This window comes from Vicia villosa, linkage group LG2 (assembly GCF_029867415.1).
Source record: "Vicia villosa cultivar HV-30 ecotype Madison, WI linkage group LG2, Vvil1.0, whole genome shotgun sequence".
Classification (NCBI taxonomy): domain Eukaryota; kingdom Viridiplantae; phylum Streptophyta; class Magnoliopsida; order Fabales; family Fabaceae; genus Vicia; species Vicia villosa.
The window spans coordinates 40575562-40591761 of NC_081181.1; the positions used below are offsets into that span (position 1 = coordinate 40575562).

At 36.3% G+C, this 16200-nt stretch overlaps 1 long non-coding RNA gene across 1 annotated transcript; it reads right to left on the bottom strand.

Moving 5' to 3' along the window:
* Positions 1 to 1606: 1606 nt before the first annotated feature.
* On the bottom strand, positions 1607 to 14337 carry LOC131650195 (uncharacterized). Its single transcript, XR_009298264.1, has 3 exons — positions 13706 to 14337; positions 6287 to 6607; positions 1607 to 4060 (listed from the first exon to the last, which is right to left on the bottom strand). It is a non-coding gene; the product is annotated as an uncharacterized LOC131650195 (long non-coding RNA).
* Between the last annotated feature and the right edge of the window lie 1863 nt (positions 14338 to 16200).

Here is a 16200-nt window from a genome sequence, read left to right on the forward strand (position 1 = left end):
TCATAATGAAAGCATGACAATTATAGTAATGCCAACAAGTATCATCAAGAATCATACAACAAAGTAATCCACTCATTCAACCACAATCATTATATAAGTAATGTGACACATGAATGCTAACATAAATTATACAGACAGACAATGATGAATGAGACTCGACTATGCATATGCATGTGGTACCAAATCCGGAGTAAAACTCCCCTTGTCATTATGACAAATACACCTTTGCCGAGCATTATGCTGGGACTTCTTTCCCTCAGGAAAATACACCTTTGTCGAGCATCAAGCTACGACTAAACGTCATCGAGCATTTAGCCCCCACTGATGACCTCTTGCCACTCGGGCAAATACACCTTTTTACCGAGCATTAAGCCCCCACTGGTAATAATTGCCAATTCAGGCCACCTGCTAATAGCATTCCGCCATTAACGTAATGAAATGTTATGCTGTGCAAATATATGACTCTATTACACGACAACAACATCATCAACAATATAACACGGTCACATACCCACGTTACACCGTTTATATTCTATCCAAAAGGATACATCACCAATTAATAACATCGTTATCAATTATATCACACCATAATTACCACACAGGCATTAATAAGCACACAACACACATTCACCGTTCAAACATACTGGCCACATCGGCATAGATGAACGTATAACACACTTATACACATCAAATTATTATTGGCCATCGGCCCACAACTTCATCAATACATCATCCACAAGTTGTAATAACAACAATTCAACAATGATATTACATCATTCTCATAACAATAATTACTTGCCATAAGGCCACACATCATGTTAATAACAAACAACCAAACATCGTCACATATCAAGAATGAACATTCATTAATACATAACACATATGAACATGATCTCATGTTATCGACAACTAATCACATACCTCGTACCAATACGACAACATTCACACAACACATCATCATGATTTATCATGCACTAGTTCACAAAACCATTTATGAAAATCAACCAACCACTACTACATCCTACCTCATTAACAATTACAACCAAGCACTATGATTATTTACCAATCATATCGCGCATATAAACAATTATGTGTTTTCATCAACAACCCTCATAACTAACTAATAACAAGCTAACCAAGCCTATGCTATCATATAAAACATCCAACTAGCTTCCTAACACTTCGAACGGCGTACGAAACGGAGCTACGGATCAAAAGTTACAAGGTTTCAAAGTTTGGATAATTGAACATACTACACAACTCATCACTTGATCCTAATGAAAATAATGGGATACTACATCCTATGAATCATTTAATTAGATAATAATATAGTTCATTGCGTTAGCTTTCCAACGCTTCGAACGGCGACAAAATCGGAGTTACGGTTCAGGAGTTACGAAGTTTCAAAGTTTGGAAAAACCGAAAAAGCTGTCATCCGCTTCAGCTCCGCTCAGCGGACCTTCGCAGAGAATTTTCTGCAACAGAACCTCCGCTCAGCGGACCCACCTCCGCTCAGCGGACCTGCGTAAACCCAGAAAAAACCAGAACGCACCAGAACGGTTCCAGGCCCCCTATACCCACCAAAACCACTCCAAAACATCATTACAACACCAATACAACACATACAAACCATAGAAACAACCTATTATCACACTTTTCATGGTTAATTCATCACTCTAACTCAAAACCTAACTTTATCTCCAAACTCAAACAAGCCATGGTAATGGAAAACAAACATGATCAATGAAGGTATCTATCATCACACTACACATACACACCACAAAATCATGTTTATAACTTCTAAACTCACAAAACTCACAATCCACCATTTTTGTCCAAACATAGAAAAGAACAAGGACAAGAACAAGAGCAAGACTATAAGAATCATACATCCAAGATAAATTAGATTCACCCCCTTACCTTGCTATAGCAACGATCGGAACTCGAATCGGTCGAGAATCCACCAATCTACACTTTTTCCTTCTTTTCCTCTTCTTCTTTCTCTCTTCTCTTTCTTTCTCTTCTTTCTTTCCTTTTTCACAAATATCTCTTTCTTATAAAGAAAATATTTATCCCACGGAAATGACCAAAATGCCCTTACGCTCAAATATCGTTCAAACGCCCCAAAACGCGGAATATTACCTTAATAATATTTCCGGTACCAAAAATATGAAAACCTTCAATTAAATATTAGTCCGCCATCCCGAACTAATACCGACTGAAACAACTCCAAAAATGGTACAATTCCAATAAACGTCACAAACGTCCAAATCAAGTATATACTTATTTTCCGGGCGTTACACCTCACGCCCATCGTACTCGATGGCATCCACCTATGTTTGTTTCTATCTAAAGGGTGTATATCTATGTCTATGTCTATATGCGAATGAATGCAAAATGTAGGGAAAAGAAGGAAATGTACTCGCACGGGCCCTACTCCGCTGCCTACGTATCCTTTTCAGCAATCAGAGTTACCGTAGCCCGGCTCAAGATTTTCTGTTTGTTTTTGTGTTTTTTAGTTGGGCGGAGTTAACGTTCGCGCTCTTGCATAAGGGATCGCCTACGATGCGTTCGAGCGAAAATAACATTGCCCTTAGAAAGAAGAAAGAGAGATTGGTTTGTGTCTTTTAGGGTAGATAAGTGATGAACAGTTCCCAATACCGGGCCACTCACCACTTTCTCTACTTTGTTTTGAATTTGAACCATTGTTAAGTGTTTTATATTGTTAAGTGTTTTATATGTTTTTGGTTGAGAAAAAATCAGGAGTTTTGAGTCTGATTTGACCATAGTTGACTTTTAGGTCAAACTAGTCGACTATTGATCATTTGAGCAGTTGACTGAACAATCTTGTGAATTTGAGCTTGAAACTTGGTGTGAGGATTATTTGAAGCATATGAGAGTCCATGAAGTCCACTTGAGGTATCAGAACCTGATTTTTTTGGAGAGAGACGAAACCCTAATTGGAGGCTTGTTGTTTAGGAGACAGGTAATTGTGCCCAAATCTTGCATAGTCTTGAGCAGTTGAAGGTCATGTGAGTCAAAATAAGATGGGAAAAATTTGGGGTATGACAGCTGCCCCGGTTCAATCTTTTTAAACCTGAGGATGTAGATTGGCGTGTGTGCCTGTCGGAATCTCAAGGTAGAAGAGGATTGAACACTAGAATACCCAGAAATTTGCCCTTGCCGAGGTAGGGACCTTTGTCGGGGATGGGCTTAAAGATGCCATCCAGGTGTTTGTGAAGTACTGTCAGACACGGGCTTAAAGATGTCGTCCAAATGTTGGAAATTGTCTGAGATGGGCTTAAAGATGTCATCCAAGTGTTGACAGAGTATTGTTGGAGATGGGCTTAAAGATGCCATCTGATTTTCGATAATATGAAAGTCAGAATGAGTTGTGCGTTAGACTATATCCGAGCTTGAAGTATTGATAAGTGTTTGTAGGAGATGGGCTTGTATATGCCATCTATATTTTGGAGATAAGATAGAGATCAGAATGAGTCGTACGCTAGACTATATCTGAAGAAATTCCATATGGATTTGCACTTGAAGAGGACATCCCAAGCTTCCCAACAAATTCAAAATTATTCTCAAATAATGAAAATTGAGAAAATTATGGCTGGTAAAAATTGGGAAATTTTGAGTCAGTGCATAAAATCCAAATTGAGCAAATTCATTATTCGGCCACAGTTTTAATCCAATCACCCCTTATGTAACACCCTTCTAAAACCCCCGCGGAAAATACGGTAATAATCAGAGTAATCATACAACAAGGATGTTACAACTAATAAAATAAAGAAAACTTTAAGTCGTTTGTCATGCTTTATTAGGAATAATCCCAAATATATCAAACATATGTCACAGCGGAACTCATTCAACAGTGTTATAAAACATCTCCAATAACATTAACGGTACATAATCCAATAATGGCAAAAAAGTGTATCACAAGTAACTCTAAGACTATCCCCAGTGTTACAAGATCAGATCATGACCGACACGACCCAACATAACCGGATAAACTCTACGAGTCATCCTCACCGATCGCTTAAGCCACTACTTCAATCTGAAATCATCAAAGTAAGGGTGAGACTACATCATAATTAAATAGCATTATAAATCGTCAAATATAGAATTTATAAGCAATTATCCACCCTACTTAGCATATTCAAATTTATCAATTCATACCAATCACAAGCACAAGTCAAAAGTATGCACCAATAACACCACACAATCACCACATTGTCACATTAACCAAATCATGCACACAATGTACAAAACACGCCATAAACGAAATAAATCAAGATTTTCAAAATAAAATCAATTTATTGTTGTTTTCTTTACTTTATATCGTAGAGTATTTAATTTAAGAAACAACGTCCAAAACGGCGTCTAAAACGGACTTACGGTTCAAAAATTAGAAGCTATTAAAGTTAGAATAGTTTTCAAAACATGCTGCTGGAATTTGTACTGGAACCCGGTTCCTCCCACATGGGAACCGGTTCCTGAACCCCAAAATGTTATTTTTAGCGTTTAAAAACACTGGAACCCGGTTCCTCCCACATGGGAACCGGTTCCCACGAACCCAGTAGCTGAAAAACATGATTTTTAAGGCTTTTATGCATCCCAAACACATACCAACTCATACCCTTACGAAATGGATCACCAATAACATCAAAATACTCCAAATACATGATTCTAATGCATAAACAACATACCATAACACCATGTAACAATACTACATCATTAATTGCAGTCAATTCATCAAATCATGCATGTCAGTGTTGGAATTTCACAAAACCTAACATCCCAAATAGAGATTCTAATCCCTTAATTCAATCCTATCATCATCAAAATCATAATACCATATAATTAGAGTAATCACCCCTTACCTTAGCCAAAGATTTCTCGATTGGTCTGTAGCAACCTGCCCTAAAAATTTAAATTTAGAGTCGCCACCTATTCTGAAGGGCGAATAGGAAACCCTACGCAGTATAGAGATCAGGGTAAGATACTATATTCAGGTCGAGGGAAGGTGTTAGGCACCCTCAACCCTTTCCTATTGGCTTTGAATCTAAGGGTCAAGTTTTATGGCTAAAAGTTAAGGTTTTATAACTAAAGAATTGAATAAGCGGAGAATTGATATTTTAGGGAAGGGGACTCGCCTTGTTGCCAAGTGCCTACGTACCTCCTTATGGAGGATCAGAGTCTACGTAGTTCGGGGGACGGGTTGTACGCCCTTAAGGTTTGAAATTTGATTTGAAGGTTTGAAGGCTTTGAATAGCCTATCGTAGATAAACATCTGTATTTTTGAATTTGAAGTTTGAAAAGTGTTTTGAAATATGGGCGTACAACCCTGATTTAGTATGGCACTATTAACCGCAATGATCAATAGGTTTGATCACCATAGTCAAAAGATTAGGGGTTTTGCACCATTACCAATTCAAATCGATTGATTCGATTATCACTAATAACGGATTATTGTATTTTATTATTTTTGTGAATTTTATTTTGTATTGTTACCCCTCATAACCGATTAACACGATTACAAATAATAACAAATTGGAATTTAGAAAACAGGAAAGTTAATCATCACAACTAATAAAATAGTTGCAACCATTTAACTAAATAGAAATTAATTACATTTTAATTAAATAAACATTTTAATTAAAACTATTATTGCCCATCGCGATTAATTGATTTAATCGCAACGAACAACAAATTGGATTTTTAATATCAATATCCTATATTAACTTATTTATAAAAATAATTATTATTATATTTCTAATAAACAAAATTCACCAAAAACTAAAGTTGGAAGTAAAAAGAAAAAGAAAGTTGTGCAACTATGACTAAAACTTGGCCCAAAGCCCATTTAGAAACCCCTTAATATAAGTATTAAATACAAAATAATAAAGATATAGTGATTAAAAAAATAATAGAATTATATGCATAGCATAAAAATGGGTATGCCCCATCAAGATTCACACGTTCTATTTTTTTATTTACTACTTCTTTGACTTTTCTCATCCTTTTATAAAGGCAATGGGATGCTGACATGTGGCCTTATTTTATTAATAATAAATAAAAAATGAACTAGTGATAAGCATAGACAAGACTATTGTAAAAGAGAAAATTTCCTTCTCTTCCTCAACTTTCGGTGTCTCTCTGTTTGTTTACAGAGACATCCAATATTAAAATATCTCTTTTTTTTTCTCAAGATCCAACAAAACACACACATAATTTCAATAGGTGAATAAGAACAAAGCAATCACATAAGAGCAGAGGCTACCTGAACAAAATGGAGTGTCATGGATCCGTGCGTGACTTGAGCGGAAAATTGATCGGTGGTTTCGGCTTCAGGGGGGTTGACGGAGCGCATGCGGCAGTGACGCGTAATGAACTTGAGTTTACGGCGGTAGTTGGAATCGTAGGTAACGGTGACTGAATCGATGGTTATCGGTGTGCAACTGAGCGGGGAAGAAAATAGATTTTTCTACTGTTAGAAAAGTAGGTGCACCGTGCACGTGAATAGACCAGGTGGAATTGGCCTGTTGGTGTGTATGTACCGTATGGTGAATGGAAGTTCGCCTCCCCTAATTGTTAGAAAAATCTATATTTATAATGAAGAATTAGGTTAAAACCTATAAGAAGAAAAAAGCCCAAATTCTAGCACATTAAAAAAAATAATAATAATAACTCTACAAATAAATAAAACTATAAACTAAAACTAATAAATTAAAAAAAATGAAAATATAAAGAACTATATTTTTGTGATTTTTTTTATGAATAAATAAATAAATAAATAATTAAAAGGAGGTTAGAAACAAACATTTATAAAAATAAAAGAGGAAAAGTTAGAAATGGGATTCGAACCCCGGACCTCTCGATCGCACACTCTTATCCTTAAATTCTTACCGACTGCACCATATCAATTATTCGAAATACAATGACATAGACAATTATAACAGGGCAAATTTTGGGGTATGACAGCTGCCCCTGTCCAATCTTCTTGAACCTGAAGAGGTAGAAGATGATTGGACACTGAAATGCCCTGAAATTTGCTTGCGTAGGGAAAGAGTTATGTGGGAGATGGGCTTATAGATGCCACCCCTTTGCCTGGCAGGATACTTGTCTAAAGCATATGCTTTTCAGACCTGGATCATTTGATTGTATCTGAGGAGAGAGGGAATAATGTCTTGCATAAGACTACCTGAAGAGGTTCCTGAATAAGGTATGTCGAAAGTTGATGCGAATAAGCTTAGGCTTTGAACAATGCTTAGGAAGAATGTCTTGGAGAAGACTAACTGAGGAGTTCTTTAAAAGAACTAAGCGTGTCTTAGAAAAGAATGGATGAACATTTTAGGAAGGCTACCTAGAAAGGCATGATATGTCTTAAATAAGACTCACCTACACAGGTTCCTATAAAGGAGACAGGTTATGGTACGTCTTAAACAAGACTAACCTAGAAAGATTATGATGCATCTTAAACAAGATTACCTAGAAAGGAACGAAACGTCTTAAACAAGACTATCCTGGAGAGGTTACTGGGAATGATATAATATGCCTTAAACAAGACTATAAGGTTAACTTAGATATGTCTCAAACAAGACTGAACTAGAACAGTTTTTGGAAATGGTGTGATACGTCTTACACAAGACTCACCTGGAATGGCTTTTAGATAGGATACGGGATATCTTAAACAAGACTTACCTAGAGAGGTTCCTATAAAGGGGACGATACGTTTTAAACAAAATTATCTAAAAAGATTCCTATAAAGGGAGCGATACGTTTTAAACAAAACTATCTAGAAAGATTCCTATAAAGGGAACGATACGTTTTAAACAAAATTATCTAGAAAGATTCCTATAAAGGACACGATGTGTTTTAAACAAAACTACCTACAAAGGTTCCTATAAAGGGCATGATATGTTTTAAACAAAACTACCTAGAAAGGTTCCTATAAAGGACATAAGACGTTTTAAACAAAACTACCTAGAAAGGGTTCCTATAAAGGACATGAAATGTTTTAAACAAAACTACCTAGAAAGGTTCCTATAAAGGACATGAAACGTTTTAAACAAAACTACCTAGAAAGGTTCCTATAAAGGACATGAAACGTTTTAAACAAAACTACCTATAAAGGTTCCTATAAAGGTCGTGGGACGTTTTAAACAAAACTACCTAGAAAAGGTCAGGATATGTCTTACACAAGACTGCTTGGAAAGGTTAGGATACGTCTTAAACAAGACTGCTTGGGAAGGTTGATAATTGTCTTGGACAAGACTACCTGGAGAAGTAAGAAATTCTTTGGTTGCTTCTGGATTGTCTTTGAAGAAAGACCTGGAATGAGGTATTGGAATTGTATCTGTTAAGATTGAATCGTTGATACGATCATGTTTGCGTGGTAATGTGATGATAACATCCTCTTGATTATGAAGTGACCTGAAAAGGCGACGTTAGTTGTATGCAATGTCATGATGCATGTGTCATGTAATGAGATTCTCAAAATAAATGAGAATTATGCATGTATGCTTATCCCACACTGCGGGATGTGAATGGTACAGGCGTGAGAAGATCAAATATGCAACAATGCTTTTTGTATGATGCCAATGTGACTTCCCGAATATTGGAAAATTTGAGAGACGTGCCCCTTAATCTGAAGGAGGGACTTTTCGAGGGAACTCGAATTTCACCATGTCCTGCCTGATATGCATTGCCCCAGTGTTTGAATTCTTGAAAGATATGCCCCCCAGTCAATAGGATTCTGGATTGTATGCCCCTGTTCTAGGAAAACCCTCTGGACGTGGTTTCCCCATCTAAGGGTTTTTATCAGGAATGATCGTCTTTTATTAGACCAATTTAGAGGTCTCCTTGATGCTAAGTGTTGGTTTGAATATGAAGCAGATGCTGAGTCATGCGTTTCGGTCGCGCCTGACGGATAGTGATTTGCTGAGTACTCATGAATGAGATGATGTCTGCTATAAGATTACCTGAAGAGGTCCTTGGAAAGAATGAGAAGTTGTCTTAAACAAGACTGCGCTTTAAACAAAGCTCAAAGGGATATGTTTGTGAAGAGTGTCAAAAATATTCCTGTAGAGGACAAGGACTGTTTTTGTGGTGTTTTAAACAAAACTTAGGAAAAGACATCTTGGAAAAGATTACCCCTAGAAAGGACGGTGAATTGTCTTAGAAAAGACTCTGTACTTTAAACAAAGTTTGACAAGGTTTTTTGGAAGCGTAAGAGAAGTTTGAATATGTCTTAAAAGACTAACTGAAAACAGTTAAGAAACGTCTTACAGAAGACTACCTAGAAAAGGTTCTTGGAAATGAATATATCTTAGAGAAGACTGTCTGAAAGGGTTTGAAAATAGAAAGGATAAGAAGGCGGGTCTTAAAAAGAATGTTTGGAAAAGGTTCCTAGAAAGGGTAAGAAGTATTTGAACACGTCTTAAGGAAGACTATATGGACAGATTGAAAAGTACCCTATAAATGTTCCTGAAAAGGATGTGAGAGTGGCATTGACATCATCTGATACTGAGCGACCTTTGCAACGTGCCCCCAGGTAATGGGATTGCCCCATGGGCTATTCAGCGTCCTTGAGAGATTCCATGGATCTTGATTTGATTGCCCCATGTAAATGGGATAATGACGAGTTATGCCCCGTGTGCACTTCAGCTATCTCAGTCATGTGTGAGAGATGCTTCTTCTTTTGACAAGCTTTTAAAAGCTACTTCGTCAGTCAGTAGGATTTTTAGACTTTAACCATGCCCCATGCAACTTCTCCTTGATGTTAACATTTAAATCTATACAGACAAGTGTACTTTATAATGAAATGCAAATGCATACGTCTGTCTTGAAAGTTTGACACATTTTTTTTTGAGTAAAACAAAGTTTTTTTTTTTTGTAAGAAAGTGATATCAACTCAAGAGTTATAGTAAACCTTAAGGAGTCAGGATACCTTTAGTAACGCCATGCTTTCGAACTAACCATGCTTCAGTTAGGACTTTTAAAGGTTGTAACGTGGCCTGGTTCACGGTTTAAAGAAACAAAAGATAGAAGCTCAAAGTTTGTTTGTACCCATCCCAATCTTCGTAATGTTCTTCAGTCATATGCTCAGTTAGCTATGCGTTTAGTCTCCAAAAGAATTTGGGAATTGTGACATTGACATTTATGATGGTTCAAAAACCAAAGGTTTTTCTGCAAAGGCAGTCATTCTCCTTTTTTTGTAGTATTTCCTTTTTGTCGGAGGTTCATAGTAACCTTTTTTTGACTTTGTTATCCCCAACTTTTGCCTGAACTGTTCGTTTTAAAACTACAGTCAGCGGGATGCCCCAATTTTGCCTAAGTCTCCTTAATAGGTTTTGACTTAGTGGGCTTTTGCATTGCCTTCTCTTTTTTCCTTGCGGATATTGACTGCCAGGCTTAATCATGACGGAGAACCATCGGTGGTTATGTTCAAAGGAACAGTTTGGAATAATTAAGTTATCTGAGCAACTACCCTACCCCCGGTTATATATGAAGGGTTTTATTTTATATGAAGGAAAACTCCTACTTCTTTAGGCTCAAAGGGGTTGACGAGGGATTAACATCCTTATATCTCCATTATTTTAGGGATTGAACAAATGCCTGTACATCGTCAACACGGTCTGTTCGAAAGCGTAGTGTATGAAATTGTGGTATCGTTTTCGTCATTCTCCCTCAAAAGGTGTAAAACTTTCCACTAGAGTTGAATATCACAAATGAGAAAATCGAGTAAAAACACAGTTTTAAATATAGTGAGAACACTAGGAATGAATCAAGACAAACGTAAGCAATGCATTAATGATTGTTGTAAAGTACAAAGCATATGTCGTAAGACTAATGTTTAAACAAACGAAAAGAAATTGCGAATGAAAACAAAACTAGTGATCTAAGAAATCCTTCTTCTAGCCACCTTGATTTAATCACTGTCCTTGGAGTCTTCCCCAGAGTTAGGGATAGACTGTTATGTCTGAGGTGTTTGGTCTGTGTTGTCCACCTCTTGCACTCCGTATTGTAGATCCAGGTAATCATCGTCCTTAGGGACATTGCTAGCAGGAATGCGCACTGTGCGGGTTGTCCCTTTTGTTTGTGGAGTGGGGACAAATCCTTCTTGGGAGGCCTCTCCTTTCTCTTGGAATTGGATAGCCCTTCTGACAGATCGGGCCTGAGATTTGTCCTTATCCGGGCCAAAGCCTGAAACAAATCCTAGCAGCGGGTTTTTGTCGTTAGGGATCTCATTCTGAACCAGGGTATCCCCAGACTGAACCTCTTTTGCCTTGTCTTGTTTGTCTAGGAGGACCTTCATGAACTCTAGCATCTGAACCATACCTCCTTTAACCTCTTCCACGCTGACCTTCAGTTGATCTACTTCCTCACGAAGGGCGGCTTGATTCTGTTCCAACTGATCCATTGATTTCTTCTGCTGAAATCTTGTTTGATGGTATGGTCGGGATGTTAGGTTATCCTTCCCAATGGTCCCTTGCTCTGGAGATAGAAGAGGAATCTTCTCTTAATGTCATGAAAATGATGTGTATGCCATGCATGATGCGTATGATATCCTTTTTTCTTTTTTTTTGAATAAAAATATGATGCAAGAATGCTCATGATGTATGATGAATGAAAAAAGAAATAATAAAAATAATGATCAACACAATATATACATATAGCACAAATCACATAAGTTCATAGGTTCGACGCAGCGGCTCTTGGGAGCCAACCTTTTAATAGGGGGTGTTCTAGAAGGTCTCATGGGGTCGTTCGTAGCCTCCGAGACTTTTTGTCTCTTCGGATTTTGGAACAACTCATTTTATCCATGAGGTTCGAATTTTTGGGGTAGGTTCCCGGAGAGATCAGCTAAGTATCCAGTCCAGCCCTCCACAAAGTCAAGCTTCGTTTCGGACCTTTCCAAATACCTAACCCACTCCGAGTGGAGTTATCAGTGAGACTCGTAAGGCGATTCATGTCCCCTTTTGGTCTCAAAGTTAACTCCCACACTTAGGGTTTTAACACTACATAATATATCCAGCAGTATATAAAAATATAGCAGGAAATAAAAATATAAACATGTTCACATAAGTGATCAAATATAAACATATATGAATAATTAAATATTTTTAAATAAAAATAAATAAATAAATAAATAAACAAATTTAAAAAAAAAAAAAAAAAAATAGAAATAAAAATAATTATAAACCCTAAAAAAAGCGCGTTAGCCAAACCCTAAAAAGTTGCCAAACCTAAACCCTGCCAAAACCTAAAACCTATAGGAGCATAGTAATTCACCGAAATAGTTATCCCCAGCAGAGTCGCCAGCTGTAGCAACCTGCCCTAAAAATTTAAATTTAGAGTCGCCACCTATTCTGAAGGGCGAATAGGAAACCCTACGCAGTATAGAGATCAGGGTAAGATACTATATTCAGGTCGAGGGAAGGTGTTAGGCACCCTCAACCCTTTCCTATTGGCTTTGAATCTAAGGGTCAAGTTTTATGGCTAAAAGTTAAGGTTTTATAACTAAAGAATTGAATAAGCGGAGAATTGATATTTTAGGGAAGGGGACTCGCCTTGTTGCCAAGTGCCTACGTACCTCCTTATGGAGGATCAGAGTCTACGTAGTTCGGGGGACGGGTTGTACGCCCTTAAGGTTTGAAATTTGATTTGAAGGTTTGAAGGCTTTGAATAGCCTATCGTAGATAAACATCTGTATTTTTGAATTTGAAGTTTGAAAAGTGTTTTGAAATATGGGCGTACAACCCTGATTTAGTATGGCACTATTAACCGCAATGATCAATAGGTTTGATCACCATAGTCAAAAGATTAGGGGTTTTGCACCATTACCAATTCAAATCGATTGATTCGATTATCACTAATAACGGATTATTGTATTTTATTATTTTTGTGAATTTTATTTTGTATTGTTACCCCTCATAACCGATTAACACGATTACAAATAATAACAAATTGGAATTTAGAAAACAGGAAAGTTAATCATCACAACTAATAAAATAGTTGCAACCATTTAACTAAATAGAAATTAATTACATTTTAATTAAATAAACATTTTAATTAAAACTATTATTGCCCATCGCGATTAATTGATTTAATCGCAACGAACAACAAATTGGATTTTTAATATCAATATCCTATATTAACTTATTTATAAAAATAATTATTATTATATTTCTAATAAACAAAATTCACCAAAAACTAAAGTTGGAAGTAAAAAGAAAAAGAAAGTTGTGCAACTATGACTAAAACTTGGCCCAAAGCCCATTTAGAAACCCCTTAATATAAGTATTAAATACAAAATAATAAAGATATAGTGATTAAAAAAATAATAGAATTATATGCATAGCATAAAAATGGGTATGCCCCATCAAGATTCACACGTTCTATTTTTTTATTTACTACTTCTTTGACTTTTCTCATCCTTTTATAAAGGCAATGGGATGCTGACATGTGGCCTTATTTTATTAATAATAAATAAAAAATGAACTAGTGATAAGCATAGACAAGACTATTGTAAAAGAGAAAATTTCCTTCTCTTCCTCAACTTTCGGTGTCTCTCTGTTTGTTTACAGAGACATCCAATATTAAAATATCTCTTTTTTTTTCTCAAGATCCAACAAAACACACACATAATTTCAATAGGTGAATAAGAACAAAGCAATCACATAAGAGCAGAGGCTACCTGAACAAAATGGAGTGTCATGGATCCGTGCGTGACTTGAGCGGAAAATTGATCGGTGGTTTCGGCTTCAGGGGGGTTGACGGAGCGCATGCGGCAGTGACGCGTAATGAACTTGAGTTTACGGCGGTAGTTGGAATCGTAGGTAACGGTGACTGAATCGATGGTTATCGGTGTGCAACTGAGCGGGGAAGAAAATAGATTTTTCTACTGTTAGAAAAGTAGGTGCACCGTGCACGTGAATAGACCAGGTGGAATTGGCCTGTTGGTGTGTATGTACCGTATGGTGAATGGAAGTTCGCCTCCCCTAATTGTTAGAAAAATCTATATTTATAATGAAGAATTAGGTTAAAACCTATAAGAAGAAAAAAGCCCAAATTCTAGCACATTAAAAAAAATAATAATAATAACTCTACAAATAAATAAAACTATAAACTAAAACTAATAAATTAAAAAAAATGAAAATATAAAGAACTATATTTTTGTGATTTTTTTTATGAATAAATAAATAAATAAATAATTAAAAGGAGGTTAGAAACAAACATTTATAAAAATAAAAGAGGAAAAGTTAGAAATGGGATTCGAACCCCGGACCTCTCGATCGCACACTCTTATCCTTAAATTCTTACCGACTGCACCATATCAATTATTCGAAATACAATGACATAGACAATTATAACAGGGCAAATTTTGGGGTATGACATGGTCTTCTTCTTCTTTGTTCCTCTTCACGTATCAGCTTTCCAATCTCTCATCTCCCTGCTATGCTTTTCACGTTCCTTTTTCCTTTATCCCAATTCCTTATTATTTTTATAAAATAATCTTTAACTAGAATAGGGCCTTTACTAATATAACACCCCCCTCATTCCTTAACATCACACATGGCCCAAAATCATAAACCATTCTTTTCCAATTAAACTCCACAAACCACCAATAATTCTAATTATTAATTAAATTTCCAATTAAATTAGAATTTAAAAAATACGGGTGTTACAACTCTCCCCCACTAAAAGAGTTTTCATCCTCGAAAACATAATTCAATCAAAGAGTTCCGGATAGGATTCCTTCGTCTAACTCTCTAGTTCCTAAGTAACATTCTCATCACTCGATCATCAAAACCCATCTGATACTACCAACAGAAAAATATGTTTCATACATTCAAATCTCAACCCTTACGTCACATTTGACCATCCAAAGGTGTACCACTCGTTATACCTCTAAAAGATTGACAACAATGGAACATTGAGGTACAACCCATACAATACGCCCAATAACTGAGTAATATAATTACACAACCATGGTATGACCACACCCGATCAACACTGCAGTAAAGCATTCCATTTACCGAACGTACCAACCTTAGACACACTTTTCCATCTGAGCGATGAAATAACACTTACACTTTTCACCAACGGCTTCCTTCAAGAACTCGATAATAACATTCCTATACCATTGAATTTCAACTATCTGACTCCTCTCAAGTCATACCAGCAATTATCTAACACGTTACATTCTGCTTTTGCTGCACTATTTTGATTACTCATTACAATCATCATTACCAATTAGATTTCTCAGTTTTACCCAATTCCGACTCTCTTTACTCATTCGTTCAAGAATCCTTCTTTATCATACATGGTACTAATCTACCACTTAGCAATACTTACTCACACTCAAAACAAAGTCCTGATTTACTTCCTCTATTTAAACATTCTAACCATCAGAACGAGTACACACAAGTGATTATAATCACACTCATCAGCCTTAATATACCATTGCTTACAAAATAGCTCAAACTGAAGCCCGCTCTTCTCTAAGAACTAAATCAAATTCGTCCTTCATAGAGTATAATTCCTCATTATATCTGGAAATCTACAATAACACCTTACAACAGTACAAAATTATCAACTCATCGCCTTAACTTCGCTGAATACATACTCGTTAACTAAGTATATTCACAATAACATACTCATCATCTCGAAAATTATTTTAAAAGAGTACTAATTCTCCGAAATGACATCCTTTCATCCACTAGATTATAAATCAAACATATAGATCAATACATATCCTCTATGCAGGCTCCTGACATATTAATTCCTCACTGCCCACGAGTAATACTCATAACACTACTCCACATCACACTTTTGTTGCGCGATTCTGATTACCCGTCTTAAGTCACCGTCCAATATATTGCACTCTTTCCTATTCACTTCTTCATAAGTCCACACAGCATGGTGAGTGATTATTCTCACGGTTTAATATCCATTATAACTTATACCATTAAGGTAGCAAAACAAGTTCATCCCATTCATATGATTCCATCTACTACCAACAAGAGATTTAGGGTGATCAAGTCCTAAATTTTTCAATAGATAGTTGACAATCATATTTAAGCATAAACCGTCGTCACTACATAATAGTTTCCCTTTCCGAGTTTGCACCCAAACTCATTAACATCGTCATAGTCCAATATTTCACCCTGAGTCTTTACAACTTGCACA